This window comes from Odocoileus virginianus, chromosome 29 (assembly GCF_023699985.2).
Source record: "Odocoileus virginianus isolate 20LAN1187 ecotype Illinois chromosome 29, Ovbor_1.2, whole genome shotgun sequence".
NCBI lineage: Eukaryota > Metazoa > Chordata > Mammalia > Artiodactyla > Cervidae > Odocoileus > Odocoileus virginianus.
The window spans coordinates 1336088-1362765 of record NC_069702.1 but is presented as its reverse complement, the minus strand read 5'-3'; the positions used below and the strand labels follow the sequence as shown (position 1 = coordinate 1362765).

The following is a 26678-nucleotide window of genomic DNA, read 5'->3' as shown; positions in this document are numbered from 1 at the left end:
GAATTCCAAGCATAATCAAATTAAAGGAATTAACTCTGTCAGACACACTGTCATCAAACTTCTGAGAAGACAGAAGAGTGTCTTAAAAGTAATAAGGTGGCTCAGCTGATAAGGAATCTGCCTGCGATACAGGAGACCCAGTTTCAATCCCTGGGTAGAGAAGAGCCCCTGGAGGAGGGCATGGCAACCCTCCAGTATTCTTGCCTTGGAGAATTCCATGGGCAGAGGAGCCTGGCAGGCTATGGGGTCGCAAAGAGTCAACACGACTGAATGACTAACACAATGAGAAGGAAGCAAAACCTTATCTAAGGGGAGAAACAAATGGAATGGCCTTGGATTTCTCCTCAGAAACCACGGAGGCATTTCCCAAATGTTGAAAGAAAAGAACTATCAACCCAGAATCCTATTCCTCTGAAGACATCTTTCAGGAGTGAAAGAGGAATCAAAATAGTCTCAGGTGTAGGAGCTAAGAGAATACGTCACTAGCATACCTACCCTTAAAGAATGGCTGGCTCAAATTCTCTAAGTAGAAAGAGAACAATAAAGGAAAAAACCTTGGATCATTAAGAAGGAAGAAAGAATACAGCAAAAGTACAGCTAAACACAACAGGATTTATTTCTCCTCTTGAGTTCTCTGAATTATATAATGGTAGAAGTAAAAGGATATTGTCTACTTTGGTTCTAAGTGTATGTAGAAAAAAATACTTATAATAATTACATTATAAATGGGAAAAAGTAAAGGGACATTAAGAAAGTTAAGTTTTCTTTTCTGGTCACATGGCATGCAGGATCTTAGTTCCCCAACTAAGGATTGAGCCTGCGTCCCCTGCAGTGGAAATGTGGACTCTTAACCACTGGACTGCCAAAAAAGTCCCAAGAAAAGTAAGTTTTCTATACTTGATTCAAACTGGTGAAATGACAACACCAGTAGACTATGTTGTGTACATATAAGATATTATTTACAACCACTAAAAATATCAAAATAATATACAATACATACAAATATTTGCAAATTAATACAAATATATACAAAATAATATACAATATGCAATATTATACAATCAAAAATATCACAGATAAGTCAGAAATGGAATTCTTTTTTTTTTACATTTATTTATATTAGTTGGAGGCTAATTATTTTACAATATTGTAGTGGGTTTTGTCATATATTGACATGAATCAGCCATGGATTTACATGTATTCCCCATCCTGATCCCCCCTCCCACCTCCCTCTCCACCCGATCCCTCTGGGTCTTCCCAGTGCACCAGGCCCGAGCACTTGTCTCATGCATCCAACCTGAGCTGGTGACCTGTTTCACTATAGATAATACACATGTTTCAATGCTGTTCTCTCAAAACATCCCACCCTCGCCTTCTCCCACAGAGTCCAAAAGTCTGTTCTATACATCTGAGTCTCTTTTTATGTTTTGCATATAGGGTTATCATTACCAACTTTTAAAATTCCATATATATGTGTTAGTATACTGTATTGGTGTTTATCTTTCTGGCTTACTTCACTCTGTATGATGGGCTCCAGTTTCATCCATCTCATTAGAACTAATTCAAATGAATTCTTTTTAATGGCTGAGTAATATTCCATGTATATGTACCACAGCTTCCTTATCCATTCGTCTGCTGATGGGCATCTAGGTTGCTTCCATGTCCTGGCTGTTATAAACAGTGCTGTGATGAACATTGGGGTGCACGTGTCTCTTTCAGATCTGATTTCCTTGGTGTGTATGCCCAGAAGTGGTATTGCTGGGTCATATGGCAGTTCTATTTCCAGTTTTTTAAGAACTCTTCACACTGTTCTCCATAGCGGCTGTACTAGTTTGCATTCCCACCAACAGTGTAAGAGGGTTCTCTTTTCTCCACACCCTCTCCAGCATTTATTGCTTGTCGACTTTTGGATAGCAGCCATCCTGACTGGCATGTAATGGTACCTCATTGTGGTTTTGATTTGCATTTCTCTGATAATTAGTGATGTTGAGCATCTTTTCATGTGTTTGTTAGCCATCTGTATGTCTTCTTTGGAGAAATGTCTGTTTAGTTCTTTGGCCCATTTTTTGATCAGGTCATTTATTTTTCTGGAATTGAGCTGTAGGAGTTGCTTATATATTTTTGAGATTAGTCTTTTGTCTGTTGCTTCGTTTGCTATTATTTTCTCCCAATCTGAGGGCTGTCTTTTCACCTTGCTTATAGTTTGCTTTGTTGTGCAAAAGCTTTTAAGTTTCATTAGGTCTCATTTGTTTATTTTTGCTTTTATTTCCAATATTTGGGAGGTGGGTCATAGAGGACCCTGCTGTGATTTATGTCGGAGAGTGTTTTGCCTATGTTCTCCTCTAGGAGTTTTATAGTTTCTGGTCTTACATTTAGACCTTTAATCCATTTTGAGTTTATTTTTGTGTATGGTGTTAGAAAGTGTTCTGGTTTCATTCTTTTACAAGTGGTTGACCAGTTTTCCCAGCACCACTTGTTAAGGAGTTTGTCTTTTTTCCATTGTATATCCTTGCCTCCTTTGTCGAAGATAAGGTGTCCATAGGTTCGTGGATTTATCTCTGGGCTTTCTATTCTGTTCCATTGATCTATATGTCTGTCTTTGTGCCAGTACCATACTGTCTTGATGACTGTGGCTTTGTAGTATAGTCTGAAGTCAGGCAGGTTGATTCCTCCAGTTCCATTCTTCTTTCTCAAGATTACTTTGGCTCTTCAAGGTTTTTTGTATTTCCATACAAATTGTGAAATTATTTGTTTTAGTTCTGTGAAGAATACCGTTGGTAGTTTGATAGGGATTGCATTGAATCTATAGATTGCTTTGGGTAGTATAGTCATTTTGACAATATTGATTCTTCCAATCCATGAACACGGTATATTTCTCCATCTCTTTGATTTCTTTCATCAGTGTTTTATAGTTTTCTATGTATAGGTCTTTTGTTTCTTTAGGTAGATATACTCCTAAGTATTTTATTCTTTTTGTTGCAATGGTGAATGGTATTGTTTCCTTAATTTCTCTTTCTGTTTTCTCATTGTTAGTGTATAGGAATGCAAGGGATTTCTGTGTGTTAATTTTATATCCTGCAACTTTACTATATTCGTTGATTAGCTCTAGTAATTTTCTGGTAGAGTCTTTAGGGTTTTCTATGTAGAGATCATGTCATCTGCAAACAGCGAGAGTTTCACTTCTTCTTTTCCTATCTAGATTCCTTTTACTTCTTTTTCTGCTCTGATTGCTGTGGCCAAAACTTCCAAAACTATGTTGAATAGTAGTGGTGAGAGTGGGCACCCTTGTCTTGTTCCTGATTTTAGGGCAAATGCTTTCAATTTTTCACCATTGAGGGTAATGCTTGCTGTGGATTTGTCATATATAGCTTTTATTATGTTGAGGTATGTTCCTTCTATTGCTGCTTTCTGGAGAGTTTTAATCATAAATGGATGTTGAATTTTGTCAAAGGCTTTTTCTGCATCTATTGAGATAATCATATGGTTTTTATCTTTCAATTTGTTAATGTAGTGTATTACATTGATTGATTTGTGGATATTAAAGAATCCTTGCATTTTGGGATAAACCCCACTTAGTCATGATGCATGATTTTTTTTTCACTTATTTTTATTGGTTGGAGGCTAATTACTTTACAATATTGTCGTGGTTTTTGTCATACATTGACATGAATCAGCCATGGATTTACATGTATTCCCCATCCCAATCCCCCCTCCCACCTCCCTCTCCACCCGATCCCTCTGATGTACGATTTTTTTAATATGTTGTTGGATTCTGTTTGCTAGAATTTTGTTAAGGATTTTTGCATCTATGTTCATCAGTGATATTGGCCTGTAGTTTTCTTTTTTTGTGGCATCTTTGTCTGGTTTTGGTATTAGGGTGATGGTGGCCTCATAGAATGAGTTTGGAAGTTTACCTTCTTCTGCAATTTTCTGGAAGAGTTTGAGTAAGCTAAGTGTTAGCTCTTCTCTAAATTTTTGGTAGAATTCAGCTGTGAAGCCATCTGGTCCTGGGCTTTTGTTTCCTGGAAGATTTCTGATTACAGTTTCGATTTCCTTCCTTGTGATGGCTCTGTTAAGATCTTCTATTTCTTTCTGGCTCAGTTTTGGAAAGTTATACTTTTCTAAGAATTTGTCCATTTCTTCCAAGTTGTCCATTTTATTGGCATAGAGCTGCTGGTAGTAGTCTCTTATGATCCTTTGTATTTCAGTGTTGTCTGTTGTGATCTCTCCATTCTCGTTTCTAATTTTGTTAATTTGGTTCTTGTCCCTTTGTTTCTTAATGAGTCTTGCTAATGGTTTGTCAATTTTGTTTATTTTTTCAAAAAACCAGCTTTTAGCTTTGTTGATTTTTGCTATGGTCTCTTTAGTTTCTTTTGCATTTATTTCTGCCCTAATTTTTAAGATTTCTTTCCTTCTACTAACCCTGGGGTTCTTCATTTCTTCCTTCTCTAGTTGCTTTATGTGTAAAGCTAGGTTATTTATTTGACTTTTTTCTTGTTTCTTGAGGTAAGCCTGTAATGCTATGAACTTTCCCCTTAGCACTGCTTTTACAGTGTCCCATAGGTTTGGGGTTGTTGTGTTTTCATTTTCATTCATTTCTATGCATATTTTTATTTCTTTTTTGATTTCTTCTATGATTTATTGGTTATTCAGAAGCATGTTATTTAGCCTCCATATGTTTGAATTTTTAATAATTTTTTTCCTGTAACTGAGATCTAATCTTACCGCACTGTGGTCAGAAAAGATGACAGGAATGATTTCAATTTTTTTTAATTTACCAAGGCTAGATTTATGGTCCAGGATGTGGTCTATTCTGGAGAAGGTTCTGTGTGCACTTGAGAAAAAGGTGAAGTTGATTGTTTTGGGGTGAAATGTCCTATAGATATCAATTAGGTCTAGCTGGTCCATTGTGTCATTTAAAGTTTGTGTTTCCTTGTTAATTTTCTGTTTAGTTGATCTATCCGTAGTTATGAGTGGGGTATTAAAGTCTCCCACTATTATTGTGTTACTATTAATTTCCTCTTTCATACTCGTTAGCGTTTGTCTTACATATTGAGGTGCTCCTATGTTGGGTGCATATATAATTGTTATATCTTCTTCTTGGATTGATCCTTTGATCATTATGTAGTGTCCTTCTTTGTCTCTTTTCACGGCCTTTAAAAATCATGAACAACTCCTTTTTGTCCGACATCTTAGCGAGGCGGCAGTGGTCGCAGTTGTCCTCCGGCCTTCACTATGCCGCCCAAGGATGACAAGAAGAAGAAAGATGCCGGAAAGTCGGCCAAGAAAGACAAAGATCCAGTGAGCAAATCTGGGGGCAAGGCCAAAAAGAAGAAGTGGTCCAAAGGCAAAGCTCGGGACAAGCTCAATAACCTAGTCTTGTTTGACAAAGCAACATATGACGAGCTCTGTAAAGAAGTTCCCAACCATAAGCTTATAACTCCAGCTGTCGTCTCTGAGAGACTGCAGATTCGTGGTTCCCTGGCCAGAGCAGCTCTTCAGAAACTCCTCAGTAAAGGACTTATTAAACTGGTTTCAAAGCACAGAGCTCAAGTGATTTACACCAGAAACACCAAGGGTGGAGATGCCCCAGCTGCTGGTGAAGATGCATGAACAGGTCCCACCAGCTGTACATTTTGAAAAATAAAACTTTATTAAATTAAAAAAAAATCATGAACAAACTTCAGATAAAGTTGTTCTTTCGAATCCCTTCATGGCAATGGCTGTAACTTCACGCCAAGCAAAGTCAGTGTTTTTCATGACCTTGTAGATGTTATTGTCCTTCCAAAATTGTTGCGAGGTTGCTCCTGATTCATCATTTGCCTTTACGGCTTGACAAACAGTGTGATGTAAATAATATTTCTTGAAAGTCACTATCATTCCCTGGTCCATGGGCTGGATGTTTGATGTATTCAGGGGCAGAAGCACTACTTTGATGTTGAGGTGAAAGTCATCCATGAATGGGGGTGGCCCAGAGCATTGCCTAGGAGCAAAAGAATGTTGAATGGGACATCTCTCTCTGAGAAATATCTCCCTAACTCCAGGATAAAGTGGTGGAAAAACCAGTCCTGGAAAATGAGCTATGTAACTCAGGCTTTGGTGTTACTCCTCCACACAACAAGAAGAGAGTCCTTGGCTCTGTTTTCAAGGGCTCTTGGGTTCTCTGAATGATAAACTAAGAGAGGCTTCAGCTTTGTACCACCAAAAGCATTGCCACCAAACAACAGAGTTAGCCTATCCTTTGCTGCCTGGCATCAACTTTTCCTCCTTATTGAGGTAACTTCAGTCTGGCATCCTCTTCTAGTATAGCCCTGTCTCATCCACGTTAAAAGGCTGCTTGGGGAGATATGTGCCATCATCAAAAATTTCTGGAAGCATTTCAGGAAATTCCCAGGCGGCTACTATATCTGTACTCACTGCCTCACCACAGTTTTGCATTGTGAAGTTTGGCACTAGCTTTGAACTGGTGAAACCAGTCATGACTGGCATTAAAAGGTGCACCCACCGATTCTTCACCATACTTCTTCTTCAAGACTTCAAAAACGCTTTTAGCTGTCTCTTGAATCAGCATTAAGCTGAGCGGGACTTGATACTGCTGCTGACCCTGCATCCACACATTGAGAATTTCTTTACCTCCTCCATCACTTTTCCATGCTTTTTCATTGTTATTGTTGATGTCATTGGCACAGCAAACTTCACACGTTCCATGATCTTGTCCTTGTTCTTTAGAATCATGTTGATGGTTGAATGATTCATTGTTTTAAGAACAATCTTTTGTTTGCTCATGTTATAAGAACAATCTTTGGTTTGAAAAGATGGTGTACCATCTGTTCACCTTGTTCTATTCTCTCAATTATTTTCCTTTTGGTTTCCATCGTTATCGCTTGGTGCTTCTTAGCAGTAACAGCTACATCACCACTGCTTTTATGCTTGCTTTTGGATATCATGGGCTGGAAATAAAGATACTGTACTACTGTACTCTATACAGCACTGTACATAAAGTACACAGAATCACAGCCACTTGTAGAGGATGCACGCCTGAGACAAGGTACGCTAGACTAACTTGCATGACTGGACACAAGAACACATGCTTGCATCTTTGAAAGTTCGCAACATGAAAGTTCATATATAGGGGACTTACTGTAATGAGAGGCTTCAAAAAAAATCTGAATCAGGAAATATTTACTGAGCACTTACTTTGGCCAGAAACCATTTTAGGAGCACAGGAGACATCAAGGAATCAGACTAAGTCCCTGATTTCATGGGCTTTATAGTCTAGGGTAGGAGAGAGAGAATTAACAAAGAAGTTAATTTATAATGTAATGTTCAATGTTGGTAAGTGCTTTTATAAAAATAAAACAGTTTAAGGAAACAGTGATTGAGGGAAAAAGTAGAAAGATCTTTTAGATAAAGTGATCCAGGAAGGCACTTCAGGCATCTGTGTGGAGATTTAAGAGTTTGGTTTGGGACATGCTGCATTGAGATGCCACTGGAATACATAGATATCAGGTAGAGACATCCAGAAGGTAGAAATAAAGACATAAATTTTTGGAATCATTTTCATGGGAATGAATATTATAGTCAGGGGAGTAAATGCGATAACTAAGGGTGACAGTGTAGAGGGAGGGTGGAAGGAACCTAGGACAATCTTCATGAGTCAATATTAACATTTTTTCCCCTCCTCGTGAATCCTGTGTTGGACATTACCAGTTTTCTTCCTGAGTTTCTCCTGCGCTTCTAGCCCTCCTAACATTGGAATTTATCAGCCCCCAGTCCTTGAATTTCTTCTCTTCTCACTCTCTATGATTCCATTAGAGATCTAAGCCATCTGAATCCTTCTCCTAAGCTCTAGACTCTTCAATTCAACTGCCCCTCTCCAGTCCATTTGGGTAGCAAGCTAGTTTTCTGGAATTGAATTTGAGACCGTAGATATAAACAGAGTAGAAAAGCAGGAAATTTCAACAGGTCCTAAAGTTAGTATCTTGTTTTCATAGGAGTTGGGATATCCTGGCCCAATATTTTTTATGGTGTATCTTTTTATATTAAAAATAGACATTTATACAGACACACAAAAAGCCAGGAGAATGTAAGAACAACAAAATTAAACAGTGATAAGTTTGGCCCAAATTTTTAACAAGAAGTTTTTCTCTAGGTTTCCTTCAGAGACAGTCTATTCTTATTAGCACAAATATTATACACTGTATCCATAGTCTATGTTTTGCAACTGCTCTAGAGCAAAAACCATAATACCGATTGAAAAGGAAGTAACTGAAATGGGTGGGATAACCTTATTATCTCCTTTTCTCATTTTATTTGCACTGCTTCCATTAACAAGGGCTTCCCCTGGCAGCTCAGACAGTAAAGCATCTGCCCGTGGTGCGCGAGACCAGGGTTCAATCCCGGGGTTGGGAAGATCCCCTGGAGAAGGAAATGGCAACCCACTCCAGTACTCTTGCCTGGAAAATCCCTTAGACTGAGGAACCTGGTAGGCTACAGTCCACAGGGTGGCAAAGAGTCAGACACAACTGAGCAACTTCACTTTTTCACTTTCCATGAACAAAGATGAGTTTTACAGAGGCAGATGTCATCTGAAATGATTTCTAATCCAGGCTCCAGACACTTTTTGTTCTGAAATATATGCATATTTTCAAGTTCTTAATGAACTGTTTCTAAGCAGTCTGAAATATCTCACATAATTAAAAGTCCTTCCAAATCACTTTAACTTATGGTCAGTTTAATGACTCTTATATATTTAGGCTAAAAGGCCAAATTACATTATTATTGTTACCATTGTGTTTTGTACACAGATGCAATAAAGGCTCAGACAGTAAAGAATCTGCCTACAATGCAAGAGACCTGGGTACAATCCCTGGGTCAGGAAGATCCCCTGGAGCAGGGAGTGGCTTCCCACTACTGTATTCTTGCCTGGGAAATCTCATGGACAGAGGAGCCTGGTGGTCTATGATCCATGGGGTCGCAAAGAGTCGGACACGACCGAGGACTAACACATGACATGACATGACATGATGCAGTGAGGGCAGGTCCCAGTCTCTATGAAAACTGTTTGCATGTCTTAAGAAAAAGATCAATGTATTTTTTTCAGTTTATATCTTTGGTGCCAGGAAAGTGTGTATAGGCCATGTCTCTGTGTAACAAATAACCCCAAAACTTGGTGGATTGAAACAACATTTATTGTCTCCCAGTTTCTGTGGATCAGAGATCAGGGTGTGGCTTGGCTGGGTCCTCTGAATCAAGGTCTCTTGAAGCTGGGGTGAAGACGTCACCCTGGGCTGCAGTTAATGCAAGGCTAGGCTAGAATTCGCCTCTGAGCTCACTCACCCAGTTCACAGCACTCAGCTCCCTGTCTTATGAGCCTCTCAACAGGTCAACTCACAGTTCAGCCACTCACTTCAGCAGGTAGAGTCAGCAAGTGAGAGGAGATCAGAGGGAAAGAGAGACAGACAGAGACAGTCAGAGACCGAGAACAAGACAAAGTCACAGTCCCCTGTAACCCACTCTTGCAGGTGATATTCCATGACTTTTTCTGCATTCTTTTTGTCAGAAGCAAGTCAGTAAGCCTATCCCATATTCAACATTTATATTTAAGGGAAAATATACATGCATAGTTCCAGGAGGCAGAGAAAATATACATGCATAGTAGTACCAGGAGGCAGAGATGGTTGAGAAACATTTTAGGGGCTGTGTACCACATGATGCTTGTATATTTGTTGAATGAATGGATAGATTCAATACATGAGGTTATATAGTCTGATGTCAAGCCTTATAAAAGAACAAACTATATGATACCCTTGATAAAGTCAGTCCATCTGATTGAGCACTTCTAGGTCAAAGCACATTTCAATGAAGGTCCATTCTTAGAAGGCTCTAATTGTTAGTTAGATATTTCTCCAGCTTTGTTGAGTCAGTGGGATATGGAGCGGGCACTTCCTTAAAATGTTTATTTGTGTCAGGCTAGAATCTGCCAGTCTGGTTGTGGAAGGTAAATATTTCCATACAGCTGTCACTGACTCACTCAAGAAGATTCAGGCTTATAAAAATAGTGGGCATATAAAAATTTCCTTAATTAAACCAAAAAAGGACTGTTATCAGCCCAAGGGAAAAAAAATCCCCTTTTAGAGTCAATGAAATGGCCCAACAGAGACACAGGAAAGATTTCAGACTAGTAAAGGAGTGAGGAACAGTATCAGATCTCAGAGGGCCTCTATCTCAGTGCATCCAGTGTGGACTCACAATGCAGGAACCATGCTCCCGGCTCTTCCAGCCACTGTGCCCAAACCAACCCTGAGGCAAGAGCCACTGGCAACAAGAAATATTCCTGTAAAATTCTGCAGCACAATTCTCAGAATATTCCAGTTGTCTTCCCTCAGGATTTGTGACTGTTGATTGTACACAATTTCCAAAACGAAACCAGGGCTAGCCCCACCAGCATGAGGTTAGGTGGTCACCACTGGATGCCATCGGAGGCTGAGGAATCATGGGCCTGCTCAAAAGTCCTCCAAACCCCCTTGCCCTCATTGGTCTCAGGTTCCTGTGCCACCAAGAAACCAAAGCAGAATCTGAGTAGGATATATCCCTTTAAATGTATCTCATCTAGGAGGAGACACACAACAATTCATAAAGTTCAATATATCAGATTCCAAGCTGGTAAGTTGGCAAGCAGAGATCCTGAGAGTAAATTTTAGGGCAAAGCAGTTGGAACACACTGGGAGGTCTGGCCAAGTGCCTTGGGGCTGCCTGCAAACGGGAGAGAGAAGGCCCCACCACAGCTCTGCCAGCCTCGCCTACTGTTTTATACCAACTGTATCAAGCATATGATCTCTGACCCATTTCACAATTCCACTGGGACTATTGCTACCATCTTACAGATGAGAAAGCAAGGTTCAGGGGACGAAGGGACAGGAGTAGGTACAGCCGGGATTTGAGAGTAACATTGTCTAGTTCTAGCGCCATAACATAAGCATTATTAGGGGTCTGTGGGCTTAGGAGTGTCCCCTAATATTATATCCATCCAGAAACTCAAAAAATATGATCTTACTTGGAAATATGGTCTTTGCAGATGTAATCAGTTACCTTAAAATAAGATCATGCTAAACTAGACTGGGCCCTAAAGCCAACGGCTGGTGTCTTTATAAGAGGAAGGAGAGGGAGAGTCAGACGTATAGACATGCACACGGGAAGGAAGGCCACTGATGATGGAGGCAGAGACTGGAGTAATGCGGCTGCAAACCAAGGATCTCCGAGGAATGCCAGAGCCACCGGAAGCTGGGGAGAGGAAAGGAACAATACTTCCCCAGAAACTTCAGAGGGGACATGGCCCTGCCAACACTTTATTTAGGACTCTGGCCTTCAGAATTGTGAGAGAATAACTTTCTGTTGTTATAAGCCACTCAGTTTGTGGCAGTTTGATATGGCAGCCCTAGGAAGCTAATAATATTCCCTAAAATGGACAGAAGCCCAAATGTTTTAAACCATTGTTGCCAGGACTTACAATTACAACATTATAGCCTAGGACCACAGATAAATATTCCCTAAGCAGAACCCTCCCACTGCAACCACTTCTTTTCCTGTTTCCCCTTCACACTCTTCTTTTGGATATAGTTTTTTTGTTTGTTTGTTTGTTTTTAATCAGGGCTCACATTTTTACCTACCTCAAGGCTGCTTGGGCCAGTGAGAAGTTCAGTACTGGACCACAGTGCCTACCTTATCTCACTCTCTTTCCAGCATCCTTTATTTCTTTTCACCTGATAAGGTAAATCCTACTTAAGATGCTCCATGCTGGGTGTCGTATATCCCAGCCACTCAAATACTCTTGGCTAATGAGACCCATGTTTCCAGTTCATAGTGGTATGACAATAACTTGTGGGATTTTATTCAAAGGGAACATTTTCCCCTCTTATCTATGGAATATTTCCTAAAGAGCATTCATATCACCAAGTCTACGGACATCACTGCAGAGAACCAGATTCTTTCAAAAATTCTGCTGGGCTGCCTTCTCCCATAAAGCTTAAAAAAAAAAAGGGCAGTCTGGCTATTGTCCTTAGTAAATCTTGTTCCAGCAAGTTCTGCATCCACTTAACTTTATGAATTTGGGTTCTGTGGTTTGGATTCCATCCTTGTTCCCCTCACCACCCTCTTCCCGATTGAAATCCAGGATTTCAGACAAAGTTGGGGGCTGGGGAAGCCGAAAAGAACATCAGATTTACTGTCTCTTGCTGCCCCCTGCTGGGAAAATCATTGCTTGTATTTTTTCCTTTTTGTTCCTCTTTCTTAACTAAGGAAATAAGGGCAAGTTCGTGGAGGGGGTGGGGGATGGGTAAGGGAGAAGCAAAATGTCTTAGAGGGCGATAGAGGGCCAGACAATTTCCATTACTTGAGATTCTTAGTTTACTTATTTTTTTTTTAAAGAAGAAGTGGAATTTGTAATATTTAAAACATGTTTATATTTATCTGATTAGCATTTTTAAACACACACAAATACAAAATAGTGTAATAGTGCTTTCATAATCGTGCTTTCAGATTAGATTTGTGAAAGTGTTGATTGAAGGACTTCCCTGGTGGTCCAGTGGTTAAGAATCCTCCTCCCAATGCAGGAGGTGCAGGTTCAATCCCTGGTCAGGGAACTGAGTTCCCACATGCCAGGGGTAGGGGAGGCGGCAACTAAGCCCATGCTCCACATCTGAGCCTGTGCGCCAAAAACAGAGTCCTTGTGCCATAATGAAAGCTCCCGAGAGCCCCAACAAAGACCTGATGCAGCCAAAGAGAAAAAAAGTCTCTGAAAGTACACTGCTGGCAGTTTGGCCTAGGGATGGAACATCAGAGTGGTTTTCGTCATTAATCCATCTTGGTCCTTGACCACATCTAGGACCACTTTGGGATGATGGTGAGATTTTCTGCATGCTGAGATGAGGCTCATAGCCTCCCACCCTCCCAGAGACGGTATCGAGGAGACTGGCACTCAGAGGGCCCTCAATGAGGGGCGATGGGGGACGCAAGGGTAGGCACAAGCTGGGGACTACACAGCCCCTGGTCAGTGCCCAACACCCCACCACCAAGTGAAAGACTGTATGACCCTCTTCCCTAGGACGCCATTGTTATTAGAAAAGCTGAGGGTAGGAAGGCCTCTTAGGTGCCTCTGTTCACAGCTTCTCTGGGCTTGCCCAGGACTGAATGCCATCCTGAGAGCTTGGGGCCAGGCCCTGATGTCAGAACTTGGAGGTAAGAGCAGAGGGATGGCCACAGAGACAGCCACAGCGCCTCCAGGAGTGACTGCCCAAAAGGAGAAAGCCAGGGCCTGCCTCTGCTTCTTGATGCTAATACACTGGGATTTCTGCTCAGGATTCAGATCACCGACCTCACTTGCAGAGTCAAGGACTTTTGGGAGAAAGCAGTTTCCTGCCAGCAGGAGTAAGTTCCCCATGCTGTGTATACTAAGGGCCTGCTGCTTCTGGGTCTGCCCCACCCACTTCCCTTCCCCAATCACATTCACTTAGTAGGTGCCCAAACATAATTCATTAGCAATATTGTTTCTTTTCTTCACTGTAAAATCAGTTCAAATTGACTTCATTGTCTAAATTGGTTTATCTAAAATGCTGAGACAGTGAATCAGATGCAGATTTAAGTTGATTTGGAGGAGCTAATGGAAATGACCAGGCACATCCCTCCTCCCACCTGAGTCTGTATATGCTCGAACCCACCTACTTGTTTGTCCTGACATCTCTTGTGTTTCACTAGGCACCCCATAACCAATATCTCCAACATGGAAGCTTCTTCTAGGTCTGCTTCTATCTCATACTCCTCCCTAATTGTGAGTCATTGAGAGTAAAGGTTTAAAAACTTTGGTTGCAATTTGACATTGCAGCAACATGGCCATGCAATGGACTGATCTCCTAGAGTGGAGCAGAACACTCAGGTATTGACAAGCTCAAGTGGTGGGTCTCACGTGGTGTGTGAGTGCACAGATCATGGCCATGAGAACTACATATTGGTTTAGGCTGAACTGAAAGAAATTCCAGCCCTTCATCACAGAGAGTTTGAGAAGCATGGGAGAAACATCCTCCCCACTTGCCCACGTCTCAACTGAAGGGAGGTCACTATGGCCTCTGTGTGTGCGGAGACCTACTCCTGTGTTTCCTCCATTGAAATGTGAGTTCCAGGAGAACACGGCTCTGCTCTCTTGTTTCCCACGGCACCCAATGCCAGCGTGATGATGAGTACGTGGAAATGAATCAATGACAAACACTTGTTACTGTTCCCTCTGCCCATGATCAGGAACTACCCAAACCCAGCACATTTTCCTATGTTGCAGTCAGAACAATCTTCCTAAAACTTAAGTATGATCAGGACCCTTCCCTATTTAAGGCCCTTCAATGACTCCTTGGGCCTCCCTGTGGCTCAGCTGGTAAAGAATCTGTCTGCAGTGTGGGAGACCTGGGTTCGCTCCCTGGGTTGGGAAGATCCCCTAGAGAAGGGAAAGGCATCCACTCCAGTATTCTTGCCTGGTGACCCCTTCGCTGTCAGTGTCGAGTCTAAATCTCTTAAGGAACCTAATAAAGGCCTTGACCTGAATTCCAGCCAAGCTGAAGTTTTGAATCTTGCTAAAGGGCCAGACTTTCCAGCTTCCAGGCCTCATCTAGGCGCGTCCCTCTGCCTGGGATTCTCTTTGCCCTCCTCAGCCTGGGAAAACTCCTTCAGCAATCAGCTCAGCTGTGACTCCCCCTGAGAAGACCCCAGGGTGACACTGATCCCATCCAGCTGCCTTTATTTTCCTCTACACTCACTGGAAGATGGTCTGTGCCTGTGTTGGCCTCCATTATTTCACTCAAAAACAAGACAGTACTTGTTCCATAACTGAGAAGCAATAAACACAATGGTGTCTGTAGAACAGAGTTGAGCAAGACCCCAGAGATTTTAATTAAGGGGTGGAATGGGGATGGAAGTCACCTCTCACTCTCTGGCTGGTCAGATGTGGCAAATAGGTTCAGATTCAGATATATGCCAATTGTAGACTGTGTTTATATAACTCTGTGCCTCAGTTTCCACCTGTAACATGGACTCATGGTTGCACCTGAATAAAGTGGGTGGGATCTCTTATTCCAGAGCCTGACAATGAATACTTCATTTGCATTAATGAAGTGCTTAATGTTGGTTGTGATTATCAACCATTACATCCCAGGCCCCTGGCTTTCTCTCTCTTCACTTCTAAGCTGTTGTAACCTCCTCTAAGGGCTTCGCTGCACAAGATGTGATAGAAATGCCTTTTCTTTTGCTGCTAGTCTGGAAATAGGTCCTTCATGGAAAGATGTTGTTTTCAAAATAGCTAATATAAGAATATTACATAAACAATAGACATCTTAGAACACTCTCAAACTGATTACTCACTTTGTTACATGATTTCCTGAAATCCAGGTACTCTATTTCATTTTAAATGTTAGGAAGGGGGCCTTGTAGTCAAAAACTGATTCAAATTCTCCTCTCTTCCAGGCTTTCTTGAGTTCTCTGTTTTTAGGATTGAATAGAAAGATGAACTTGATGAGGGATGTCCTTCTCTGTGCTTGCAAGTCTCAAATGTGTGGTTGTATTGGAAGCACTCCCAGTGCCCACTGCCACATGATGAATCTAAAAGCGATAATAAAATGAATAGCCATAAAATCACTGATTAATGGCATTTGTTACTACAGGAAGAACTTCACTATTCTCGTGTCACCACTGGCAGAAGCTGGCTTTGAGAGCAAGTCCAATCTTCTGTTACAGAGGTCACAGGATACACTTTGCTCACCTAGGACTGCAGGATTTCATGGCAAGCAATGCAGTGTCTCATGCAGGTCTCTCCTGGTCATCCACCAATTTTGTCCTGTCCCTTAGATCCAGGAGGGTTTCTAGGGACAGGAGACATTCTCCTCGTGGAGCTGGGTGTCTGCACTCGAGAATCTGTGCATATGTGCAGACATGTGCATTTATGTGCATGCATGCATGTGTGTGTTTGTTAGAGTTCATGTCTCTGTGTTCTACATGATAACCACCCCCCTTATTTTGTTTTTAGTTCAAGCTTTCCAAATTAGGTAAACAAAGTCTGGTTGAATAGATACAATGAAATAGATATCTTACATTAAAAAACAAAAATGGGTTCACTCAAAACTTGGGCAGTAAGAATGGTGTTGGTTTGGAATCAGACTGACTCCGGGATATGGAAAATTCTCTCCGTGAAAAAATTTGAATCCTGATGTATTAACTGAAAGAATAGAAGTTTTCTTTCTTTTTTTTTTTTGGCTGCACCACACGGCATGTGGGACCTTAGTTCCCCAACCAGGGATGGAAGCCATGCCCCCTGCAGTAGAAGCATGGAGTCTTAACTACTAGACCACCAGGCAAGTCCCAATAAACGTTTTCTTAAGCAGTGACCTGAAAGGGTAAACTTTAAAAATGCCTACATGACAGCCTGAGAGTGACTTGGTCTCAATCTTGAATGTACACCAGAGCCATGAAGAGGGCTGATTAAAACACAGATGGCTGCTGTGAGGTGGCCATCAGTCCCTAGAGCTGCTGACTCAGCAGGTCTGGGGTGCAGCTCGAGAATTGGCGTTTCTCACAGGCTCTCAGGTGCTGCTGGTCTGGGGCACACACTTTACCACTGATCAGACCACTGGTTCTGAGACTTGGCTACATAAAAATTAATGACGCCTTCACCCTGCCCCCAGTGACTCATTTAATCTGTATGGAGAATGACCTAGCCATAAGAGAGTCTTAAAAGTTCCCCAGGTGATTGTAATGTAAAAAGTTGAGAACCACTGATAGGGGGAAAAAAAAACTTCACTTGTTGAAGGCCATTCAGGACATTCCTTGGTGGCTCAGATGATAAAGAAACTGCCTGCAGTAGGAGACCCAGGGACGATGGGGCCCTGGGCCAGGGAGATTCCCCTGGAGGACGGAAGGCTACCCACTCCAGTATTGCTGCCTGGAGAATTCCATGGTCAGAGGAGCATGGTGGGCTACAGCCCACGGGATCACAAAGAGTCGGACACTTCATTCTGACGAAACTAACACAACACTGTAAATCAACTGTACTCCAATATAAAATAAAACTTTTAGAAACGTATAAGATTTTTTAAAAATGAGGGTGTGGGAATCCCCGAGTGTGAAGTGGTGTGCCATCCGCTTCAGATGAACATGGTCCTGGACAGTTACAAATGGGCAGGCGAAGAGTGCACTTGTGCTCAAAGTCTCAAAGTGCCTGACTTGCTAGCAGTAACTCTGGTCAGCAGTGATTCTCAGGCTCCTGGAAGGCTGAAAATATTCCCTAGCATTTTGTACTTGTATCTCTCAGGGTTCTTAGTTTAATGCAAAGAAGTTTGCTCCAACTAGGTAAGAAGAGTTTGTAAGAAGATACTGGATGATTTGAGGCTAAACTTCCGGAAGTCATGGACAAAACCAAGCTCAGAATGGCCTGATGAGGAAACTGAAATGATTGCCACCCCCCCAACCCCCACCCCGCCCCCTGGACACTTGAAAAACCACTGTAGCCACTGCCCCACCAAGAACTTGACATTGTAAACTTCTGGCACTGTGGAAGCCAGACACCCGCTGTGCCACCCTCAACAATAGACTTGATCCCCCAAAGTATATGTCTCACTTGGGTGAGCCTGATTACAAGAGCTTCTTCACATGTTCTGTTCTGGAAACCAAAAGATGCACATTCTCATTGGACCTGGCCATAGATGTCTGGAAATTCCTCCAAGTATAGGTAAGATGACAGACAAGGTGTGCTTATTATTGTTCAGACTCGTGACTTCTGAATTTTTCTTTCCTGATGTGACCTTCACAAGAGGTATCCTCCACCCTACAGTTCAGCTCAGTTCAGTCATTCAGTCGTGTCCAACTCTTTGCAACCCCATGAACCGCAGCACGCCAGGCCTCCCTGTCCGTCACCTACTCCTGGAGTTTACCCAAACTCATGTCCATTGAGTCAATGATGTCATCTAACTATCTCATCCTGTTGTCCCCTTCTCCTCCTGCCCTCGATCTTTCCCACCATCAGGATCTTTTCCAAAGAGTCAGCTCTTCACATCAGGTGGCCAAAATATTGGAGTTTCAGCTTCAACTTCAGTCCTTCCAATGAACACCCAGGACTGATCTCCTTTAGGATGGATTGGTTGGGTCTCCTTGCAGTCCAAGGGACTCTCAAGAGTCTTCTTCAACACCACAGTTCAAAAGCATCAATTCTTCAGTGCTCAGCTTTCTTCACAGTCCAACTCTCACATCCATACATGACCACTGGACAAACCATAGGCTTGATTAGATGGACCTTTGTTGGCAAAGTAATGTCTCTGCTTTTTCATATGTTGTCTAAGTTGGTCATAGCTTTTCTTCCAAGGAGTAAGCGTCTTAATTTCATGGCCCCTGTCACCACCTGCACTGATTTTGGAGCCCAGAAAAATAAAGTCAGCCACTGTTTCCACTTTTTCCCCATCTGTTTTTCATGAAGTGATGGGACCGGATGCCATGATCTTAGTTTTCTGAATGTTGAGCTTTAAGCCAAATTTTTCACTCTCCTCTTTCACTTTCATCAAGAGGCTCTTTTGTTCTTCACTTTCTGCCTTAAGGGTGGTGTCATCTGCATATCTGAGGTTGTTGATATTTCTCCCAGCAATCTTTTTTTTTTTAATCCATTTATTTTTATTGGTTGGAAGCTAATTACTTTACAATATTGTAGTGGGTTTTGCCATACACTGATGTGAATCAGCCATGGATTTACATGTGTTCCCCATCCTGAACACCCCTCCTTGCCTCCCTCTCCACCCCATCCCTCTGGGTCATCCCAGCGCACCAGCCCCAAGCACTTGTCTCATGCATCCAACCTGGACTGGAGATCTGTTTCACACTTGATAATATACATGTTTCAATGCTGTTCTCTCAAAACATCCCACCCTCACCTTCTCCCATAGAGTCCAAAAGTCTGTTCTATACATCTGTGTCTCTTTTTCTGTTTTGCATATAGGATTATCATTACCATCTTTCTAAATTCCATATATATGCATTAGTATACTGTATTGGTCTTTATCTTTCTGGCTTACTTCACTCTGTATAATGGGCTCCAGTTTTATCCATCTCATTAGAACTGATTCAAATGAATTCTTTTTAATGGCTGAGTAATATTCCATGGTGTATATGTACCACAGCTTCCTTATCCATTCGTCTGCTGATGGGCATCTAGGTTGCTTCCATGTCCTGGCTATTATAAACAGTGCTGCGATGAACATTGGGGTGTACGTGTCTCTTTCAGATCTGGTTTCCTCAGTGTGTATGCCCAGGAGTGGGATTGCTGTTCTCCCAGCAATCTTGATTCCAGCTTGTGCTTCTTCCAGCCCAGCATTTCTCATGATGTACTCTGCATATAAGTTAAATAAAGTGAAGTCACTCAGTCGTGTCCACTCTATTGTGACCCCATGGACTGTAGCCTACCAGGCTCCTCCATCCATGGAATTTTCCAGGCAAGGATACTGGAGTGGGTTGCCATTTCCTTCTCCAGAGGATCTTCCCAACCCAGGGGTTGAACCTGGGTCTCCTGCATTGCAGGCAGACGTTTTACCCTCTGAGCTACCAGGGAAGCCCATAAGTTAAATAAGCAGGGTGACAATAGCCAACCTTGACTGGTTCCAACCTTGGAACCAGTCTGTTGTTCCATGTACAGTTCTGACTGTTGCTTTCTGACCTGCATACAGGTTTCTCAAGAGGCAGGTCAGGTGGTCTGATATTCCTATCTCTTTCAGAATTTTCCACAGTTTATTGTAATCCACACAGTCAAAGGCTTTGGCGTAGTCAATAAAACAGAAATAGATGTTTTTCTGGAACTCTCTTGCTTTTTCGATGACCCAGTGGATGTTGGCAATTTGATCTCTGGGTCCTCTCCCTTTTCTGAAACCAGCTTGAACATCTCGAAGTTCATGTACTGCTGAAGCCTGGTTTGGAGAATTTTGAGCACTACTTTACTAGCGTGTGAGATGAGTACAATTGTGCGGTAGTTTGAGCATTCTTTGGGATTGCCTTTCTTTGGGATTGGAATGAAAACTGACCTTTTCCAGTCCTGTGGCCACTGCTGAGTTTTCCAAATTTGCTGACATATTGAGTGCAGCACTTTCACAGCATCATCGTTTAGGATTTGAAATAGCTCAACTGGAATTCCATCACCTCCACTAGCTTTGTTCATAGTGATGCTTCCTAAGGCCCACTTGACTTCACATTCCAGGATGTCTGACTCTAGGTGAGTGATCGCACCATCATGATTATCTGGGTCGTGAAGATCATTTTTGTACAGTTCTGTGTATTCTTGCCACCTCTTCTTAATATCTTCTGCTTCTGTTGGGTCCATACCATTTCTGTCCTTTATTGAGCCCATTTTTGCATGAAATGTTCCCTTGGTATCTCTAATTTTCTTGAAGAGATCTCTAGTCTTTCCCATTCTATTGTTTTCCTCTATTTATTTGCATTGATCGCTGAGGAAGGCTTTCTTATCTCTCCTTGCTATTCTTTGGAACTCTGCATTCAGATGGGAATATCTTTCCTTTTCTCCTTTGCTTTCACAACAATGTAACCAGTCTTCCCAGTTGTTTCTATCACCTGCTCCTTTCACAAATGGATTTTACTCTCAATCACTGCTCTTTACTAAGAGTAAATTTGTGTTGTCAGCATTAAAGAAAAGAACTACTGTACTTGTTTTATGTGAAATTCCTCCTCTTCAGCCAGATTAAAGGAGACCAATAGATTAAATGTTCTGGAATGTTGTTCACACATAGAAGAAAGGCCAAGAGTGGAGCCATTTAGAGCTGCTGCCTGGAGCTGTTTTGAATTCCTGATATAAAACAGAAATGGGGTTTGACAATGCAAACTGGAGTTGAAACAAATCTATCTGACTGAGTTGGTGGTGGCCTGGCTTGCCTTGGACTGAGTGTCAGTGGCAGGTTTTAGAGATGCAAATTTCATTTGTTTCTTCAGGAGCCACCAGTTGTGAGCTCCGTGAATGCGGGTGCATCTTCCTTTGAGCTTCCTCCTCAGGCCTGTGAGAGTCAGGGTGATTCTGCGGTCAGGATTCTGCTGTCCGCTCCTCTCCAGTCCACAGCAGGTGCTTTCATGGGCCCCACTGCAGATAAGGAAGCCCAGGGTAGGGAGGATAAGACACTTGCCTAAGCTCAGAGACACAGTGACTCAAACCCAAACTGATTCCAGAGCCATCACTCTTTATTTCACAATAGAAATATCTTTTTTCTAATTATAGAACTGCATGTTACTCATTGTAAAAATGCAAACAACACAGGCAAATTTAAGAGAAGAGGTCAGGTTCACCTGAAATCCCATGGCCCTAAGATAACAAACATTTATATTTTGGTAACTATTCTACACACACACGCACACACACATGCGCGTGCACGCGTGCGCCATGTTGCACAAATGGAATCATTATGCTAATATTGATTCAGAATGGTTGCTGCTGGTCAGTACAACTCAAACAAACCCTCTGTTTCCTTATTGAAGTTATGATGATTGTCGGTAAAGAAGAAAGTTTGAGCCAAGCAGATAGGGTCCTATGCAGCAGGCCAAACTCTTCACTGTGCATGGATCAGTCCATTGCACTCCATCCCCATGGAAGGGAGGGAGGGAGTGTGGCGTGATTAGCGTGTGGATTCAGGCCACAAGGTCTCCTTTAGTTACTAGCATCTCACTTCCCCAGCTTGAAGGGAGGATAACAGTATCTACCTCATAGGTTGTAGTGAGAACTACATTAGAAAATACATGTAAATTTAGAACATTCCTTCATCTAAGTAAAGGCTTAATGTGGACTGATATATCTGCAGTGTGCAGAAATCCAGAAGGTAATCAAGTGAATCGCTCATTACCATAAAAGTGTATGTGCTCTATTTAAATGTTCTTTCCTTGATACTAGTGATATTTACTGCTGTTTTTAATCTCCCAAGTATGAGGTCTGTGGACAGTAACAGGTTTTTAAAAATTTTTATATTTTCTGAGGACATGAAAAACAAGAGCACGTAATGTTGGAGAGATATAGTAATGTCTTGAAGCTTGTGGTTTATTCGTTCACTTGCTCATTTATTCCTTCATTCATTTATTGATTGATTGATAGTGCTAGGAAAGTAGTAAATATTCGTTGATTAAAAGAATGAATTGAAGTTACTGAATTAAACATTTTGTGGGTGCCTACTATGTAGCAGTTACTAAATTAGAGACATAAGAGATACAGGCTTTAGTAAAACAAGACCATACCCTCAAGGTGCTTACAATCGTATGATTCCTTATGTTTCTTCATTGGAATCACACATACACATGGTTTAAGAAAGTGATTTTCCAATAGTAATAGTCTTCTGGTTCAATTGTTTCAAAATTTAAGCTGCAAGGTACAAATGGATAAAAATTAAAGCCCAGACACATCCAAGTTAACTACACTTGTTTTTATCCTGTTTGGTTTATAAGGACAACAGAAAAAAAAAATTTCAAAATTGAGTCCAAATGTTGGCCACCCAATTAGATAGAGCCTAAGCTTCTCTCCAGAGTTAATAAATCATGCAGGTCCCAGCAGGGGAAAGCCGCAGCCCTCTGAAAATGCCCTGAGGCAGGAAGAGACGCTGCAACTGAGCAGAGGGAATTGCATGTTGCACGTGTGTCTTTGGAATACCTGTCGAGTGCTCCCTCGTGATGAAGGAAAAAATGCGTGATGGAGCAGAGCATGCTTCATTGTCAGCCAAACTCAATCCACTTTTTGGCGTGTTTACCTCGGCAGACAAGGAAGAGGGCTAGGGCGGGATCTGCACAGGTTCGCAGTGGATAATAAAACAGATGCGGAGGGAGATGTTCTCTGGTGTAAATCACTGAAACACACACACTCCTTTAAGTGCACCAGGGATATTTCAGTGGTTTCTGTTCCCTCCTCCTCATCCCTGTGTCATTATTTGCCTTACGTTAATTACTTCTTACAGCAGATTCAGCAACAATTTCTCTCATGACAGACACAACATTGAGTTTTATTGCTGACGTTGTGTGTTTGTTAATCAACCACCTTGGGGGAGAAACAGCAACATTAGACTAAATATTAGAGGTATTTTTGCCTCTATTTTATTACTTACAGACACAAAACTTTATGGCAATTGGAAGAAATGTTTCTTCACTTTATTAAACTTGGCACTCCTTCAAGAAAACGTCAGTGAACAGAATAAAATCCATTATTGGTATGATTGCCTCAGCTGTTGTCTGGGAAAAGATCAAAATAGCAAAGTGAACTATTAAAAAATGCGAGTTCATTCAATTTACTTTTTTATTGTTGGCTAAGTGAGTTCCATTGTAACCGAAAGAGATGATGGAAAAACAGGATGTTGTTTTCCTCTTTTTACCAATGCTTGGCGCTTGGGCTTCATTTGGGCTTTTGGGGGCCCTAAAGGAAGGTGCTCAGACTAACTGGTGAGAGTCACTTTGGCTGTGGCATTTTCTACATTTCATTGTGTTCCATTTGGCTGCGGGCCCAACCTAATACCTTATAAAATACAGTTTTCTCTGAAACATACGTTAAATACAAAGGCGTTTCACTTAAAGGAAGACATTTTACCAAAGCTGCTTGTCTTCGAAGAGGCTTTATTTCCGAAAGTTTGTATTCACTGATTTCATCAAACAAAACAGTTGTCTTTGGCAGATTTTTTAAAGTTTCTCAAGATACCATTGAGTCATTTTTTGATATATGAAATATTTAATGGATGTGAATCTCATTTTGCCAACTTCAGTGTAAAAGAAATATAACTTTGTACACTTTACATAACTCAAATTCTTTTATGGCTCTGAGCTCTTGCTCTGCTAGACTCGAGTGGGAAACAGTCTTAAGCAGAGCCAAGATGTGTGTGTGCCTGTGTGTATGCGGACTGCTTACTGATGAAAGTTTTGAAATTATGGTCCTATTTGTTTAACTTTGGATATAACTTGAAAATAAATATATTGAGCTTACTGAAATTGCTTTAATCTCTCTTCTTCCATTCCTATCCACATGCCTCTGTGAAATTAGTTTCTCTACTATGAGTGTTATGAAAACAAAATATACAAACTATTTAGATATACAGTATCCTCTGTGAGGATCATTCACCATCAGTCCTACCTAGATGGTATAAATCATTCAGCAAGAAGCAAGCTTATTTGGTCACACTAAAACTTTTAAAATTGATATACATGGGGTTTGTTCTAAATATGCATATAAAAGTCTAAATGCAGGTTATTTCCTCCATGAAGTCTTTATTATTACAGTTGAAAATAGAAATTTACAGGTGTAATTACAACTCTGTTTGAATCGCCTATTACCTATTCTTTCAATGAACAACATTTGCAGTTTTAGTGATTTTTTCTTTTCCCCTATATTAGGTTTGTTCTGACTACATTTATTGAACTGTAACTTTTTGACTGTTGGTTCTAATAATTAAAAAATTAAAATTTTTAATCTTTAAAATTTAATTTTCCTAATAATTCATTTTTACTGTATTTTACAAAAGTATTGGTCTGTGATGATAAAAAGTACAAAACAAGAAAAAACTGTCCATTACACATAGTTTGAAAATTCACAAAGGACTGTACGCAAGTTGGAAAGAAGCTAATAGACACAAGTTTTACATGCAATCATTTTCCTCTTTTCTGACAGAGCTGCAGCTTCAGAGACTTTTCTCAGAAATCTCTGGAAGCAGGGGTGGTGCCCTAGGTACTCAGCTGCCATTTCTGGTGTCCATCAGAGTTGGTGAAGGCTGTTGAGTAGGCACCTGACTTCTATAAAGGTCTGTGTAACCCCAAAGACACTGCTTTTTCCAAGAGACTGCACTGGCTCCTAAAGGAAGCAGAATTTATGAACCTGATAAATAATTACTGAGCAACTATTATGTGTGCCACTTTTTCTGAGCATTGAGAGTCAGTAGTAATTAAAACAGAAAACCCCGCATAAGGGGCTTTCCACTCTAGAGCAAGGGGGAGAACATGATGTGGGTTGTTACACCTGAAATGAGGCTTTTGTTGGGTGCTTGGGATTTAGCTCAGTGTTTTCCCATTAAAAACAAGTGCATAACTGAGATGACCTTGAGGGGTGGGATGGGGAGGGACGTAGGAGGGGGGTTCGGGATGGGGAACACATGTACACCCATGGCTGATTCATGTCAATGTATGGAAAAAAACCACTACAATATTGTAAAGTAATTAGCCTCCAAAATAAATAAATTAATTAAAAAAAAAAAGTGCATCATAGAAGTTTTGCCCAGTTAATGATACAACTAACTAAGAGGATGCACTGTCTCCTGTTAAAGATTTTGCCCAAATTTTTCTTAAAACTTCAGTACAAGAGTCTAAGGAAATATGGCAATTGCTTCAGCACAAAGTTATTTTGATATTTTAAGATGAATACATCAATATTTAGGATTATTCCATTAGGATCAAATGGTCTTCAGGAGTTTCATCTCCAAGGACAAGTCTGAGAACTCCCAAACCATACACAGACAAAGAGTAAGCTGCCATCTTCTCCCAAGGTCAGACTTAAAGATGAGTAAGCTTATTTCTAAAGGTCTGGTGAATTAATTCCTTTAAATTTATAGAAATGTTTAGAGTTTTTTCAGAATCATGGGGAACCGACATCAGATAAAGAGCCTATGGAATCCAACCTTAAAAAGATAGGGAGAAAACCATTACAAGAACACACACACACACACAAAAAGCTAATAAACATATTCTAAAACATCGATCTCATTGAAGATCAGAAAATGCAAATTAAGCAATAACTGTTGTCGTTTAGTCTCTAAGTCATGTCCAGTTCTTTTTGTGATCCTATGGACTGTAGCCAGCCAGGCTCCTCTTCCAGGGGATTTCCCGGGCAAGAATACTGAAGTGTGTTGCCATTTCCTTCTCCAGGGGATCTTCCTGACCCAGGGATTGAACCTGTGTCTCCTGCATTGCAGGCATATTCTTTACCACAGGGCCACCAGGGAAGCCCTAAGCAACAATAAACTACCAGTTTTCACCGTTCCAAAGGCAGAGCTTTAAAACAACACTGGAGATGAAGATGAGGTGTTTGCTCTTTTGCACTACTTTTGGGAATATAAAGTGGGTACAACTTTACAAAAGCACTTTATCCACAATAATTTTAAATAGGTGCATAATCATTGTTCCAATACATACATCTCTGGAAACCTACTGAAAAACAAAAAAATGTAGGAAAGGGTCATGTACAAAAATATTCACTGCAGTACAACCTACATCAGCGAAACATGTAAAGAATCTAAATTTTTCACAGAAAGAAAATTGATAAGTAAAATATGTTGCAATCCACATGATTTAATTATGTAGCCACAAATTGTTCATAAAGTTAAGGGACAGAATAAAACTATAGTTGAATCTCAAACACCCATTAAATACAAAGGGTACAAGACGTAGTGAATGTAGTTGATGATACTGTATTTTATACTTGAAAGATGCTGAGAGTAGAACTTAAAAGTTCCCACCACACAAAAAAGTAACAATGTGTCATGATAGATATATTAACTAAGTTTGTTGTAATAATTATCTTGCAATATATATGTATATTAAATCACTTTGTATACTCAGGCTTGAAAAGAAGTGAAAGTGTTCGTCACTCAGCTCAGTCGTGT

General features: G+C 41.0%; 1 pseudogene; it reads left to right on the top strand.

Moving 5' to 3' along the window:
* Positions 1-5227: 5227 nt before the first annotated feature.
* Positions 5228-5649, top strand: LOC110135216 (small ribosomal subunit protein eS25 pseudogene; annotated as a pseudogene).
* Positions 5650-26678: the final 21029 nt, after the last annotated feature.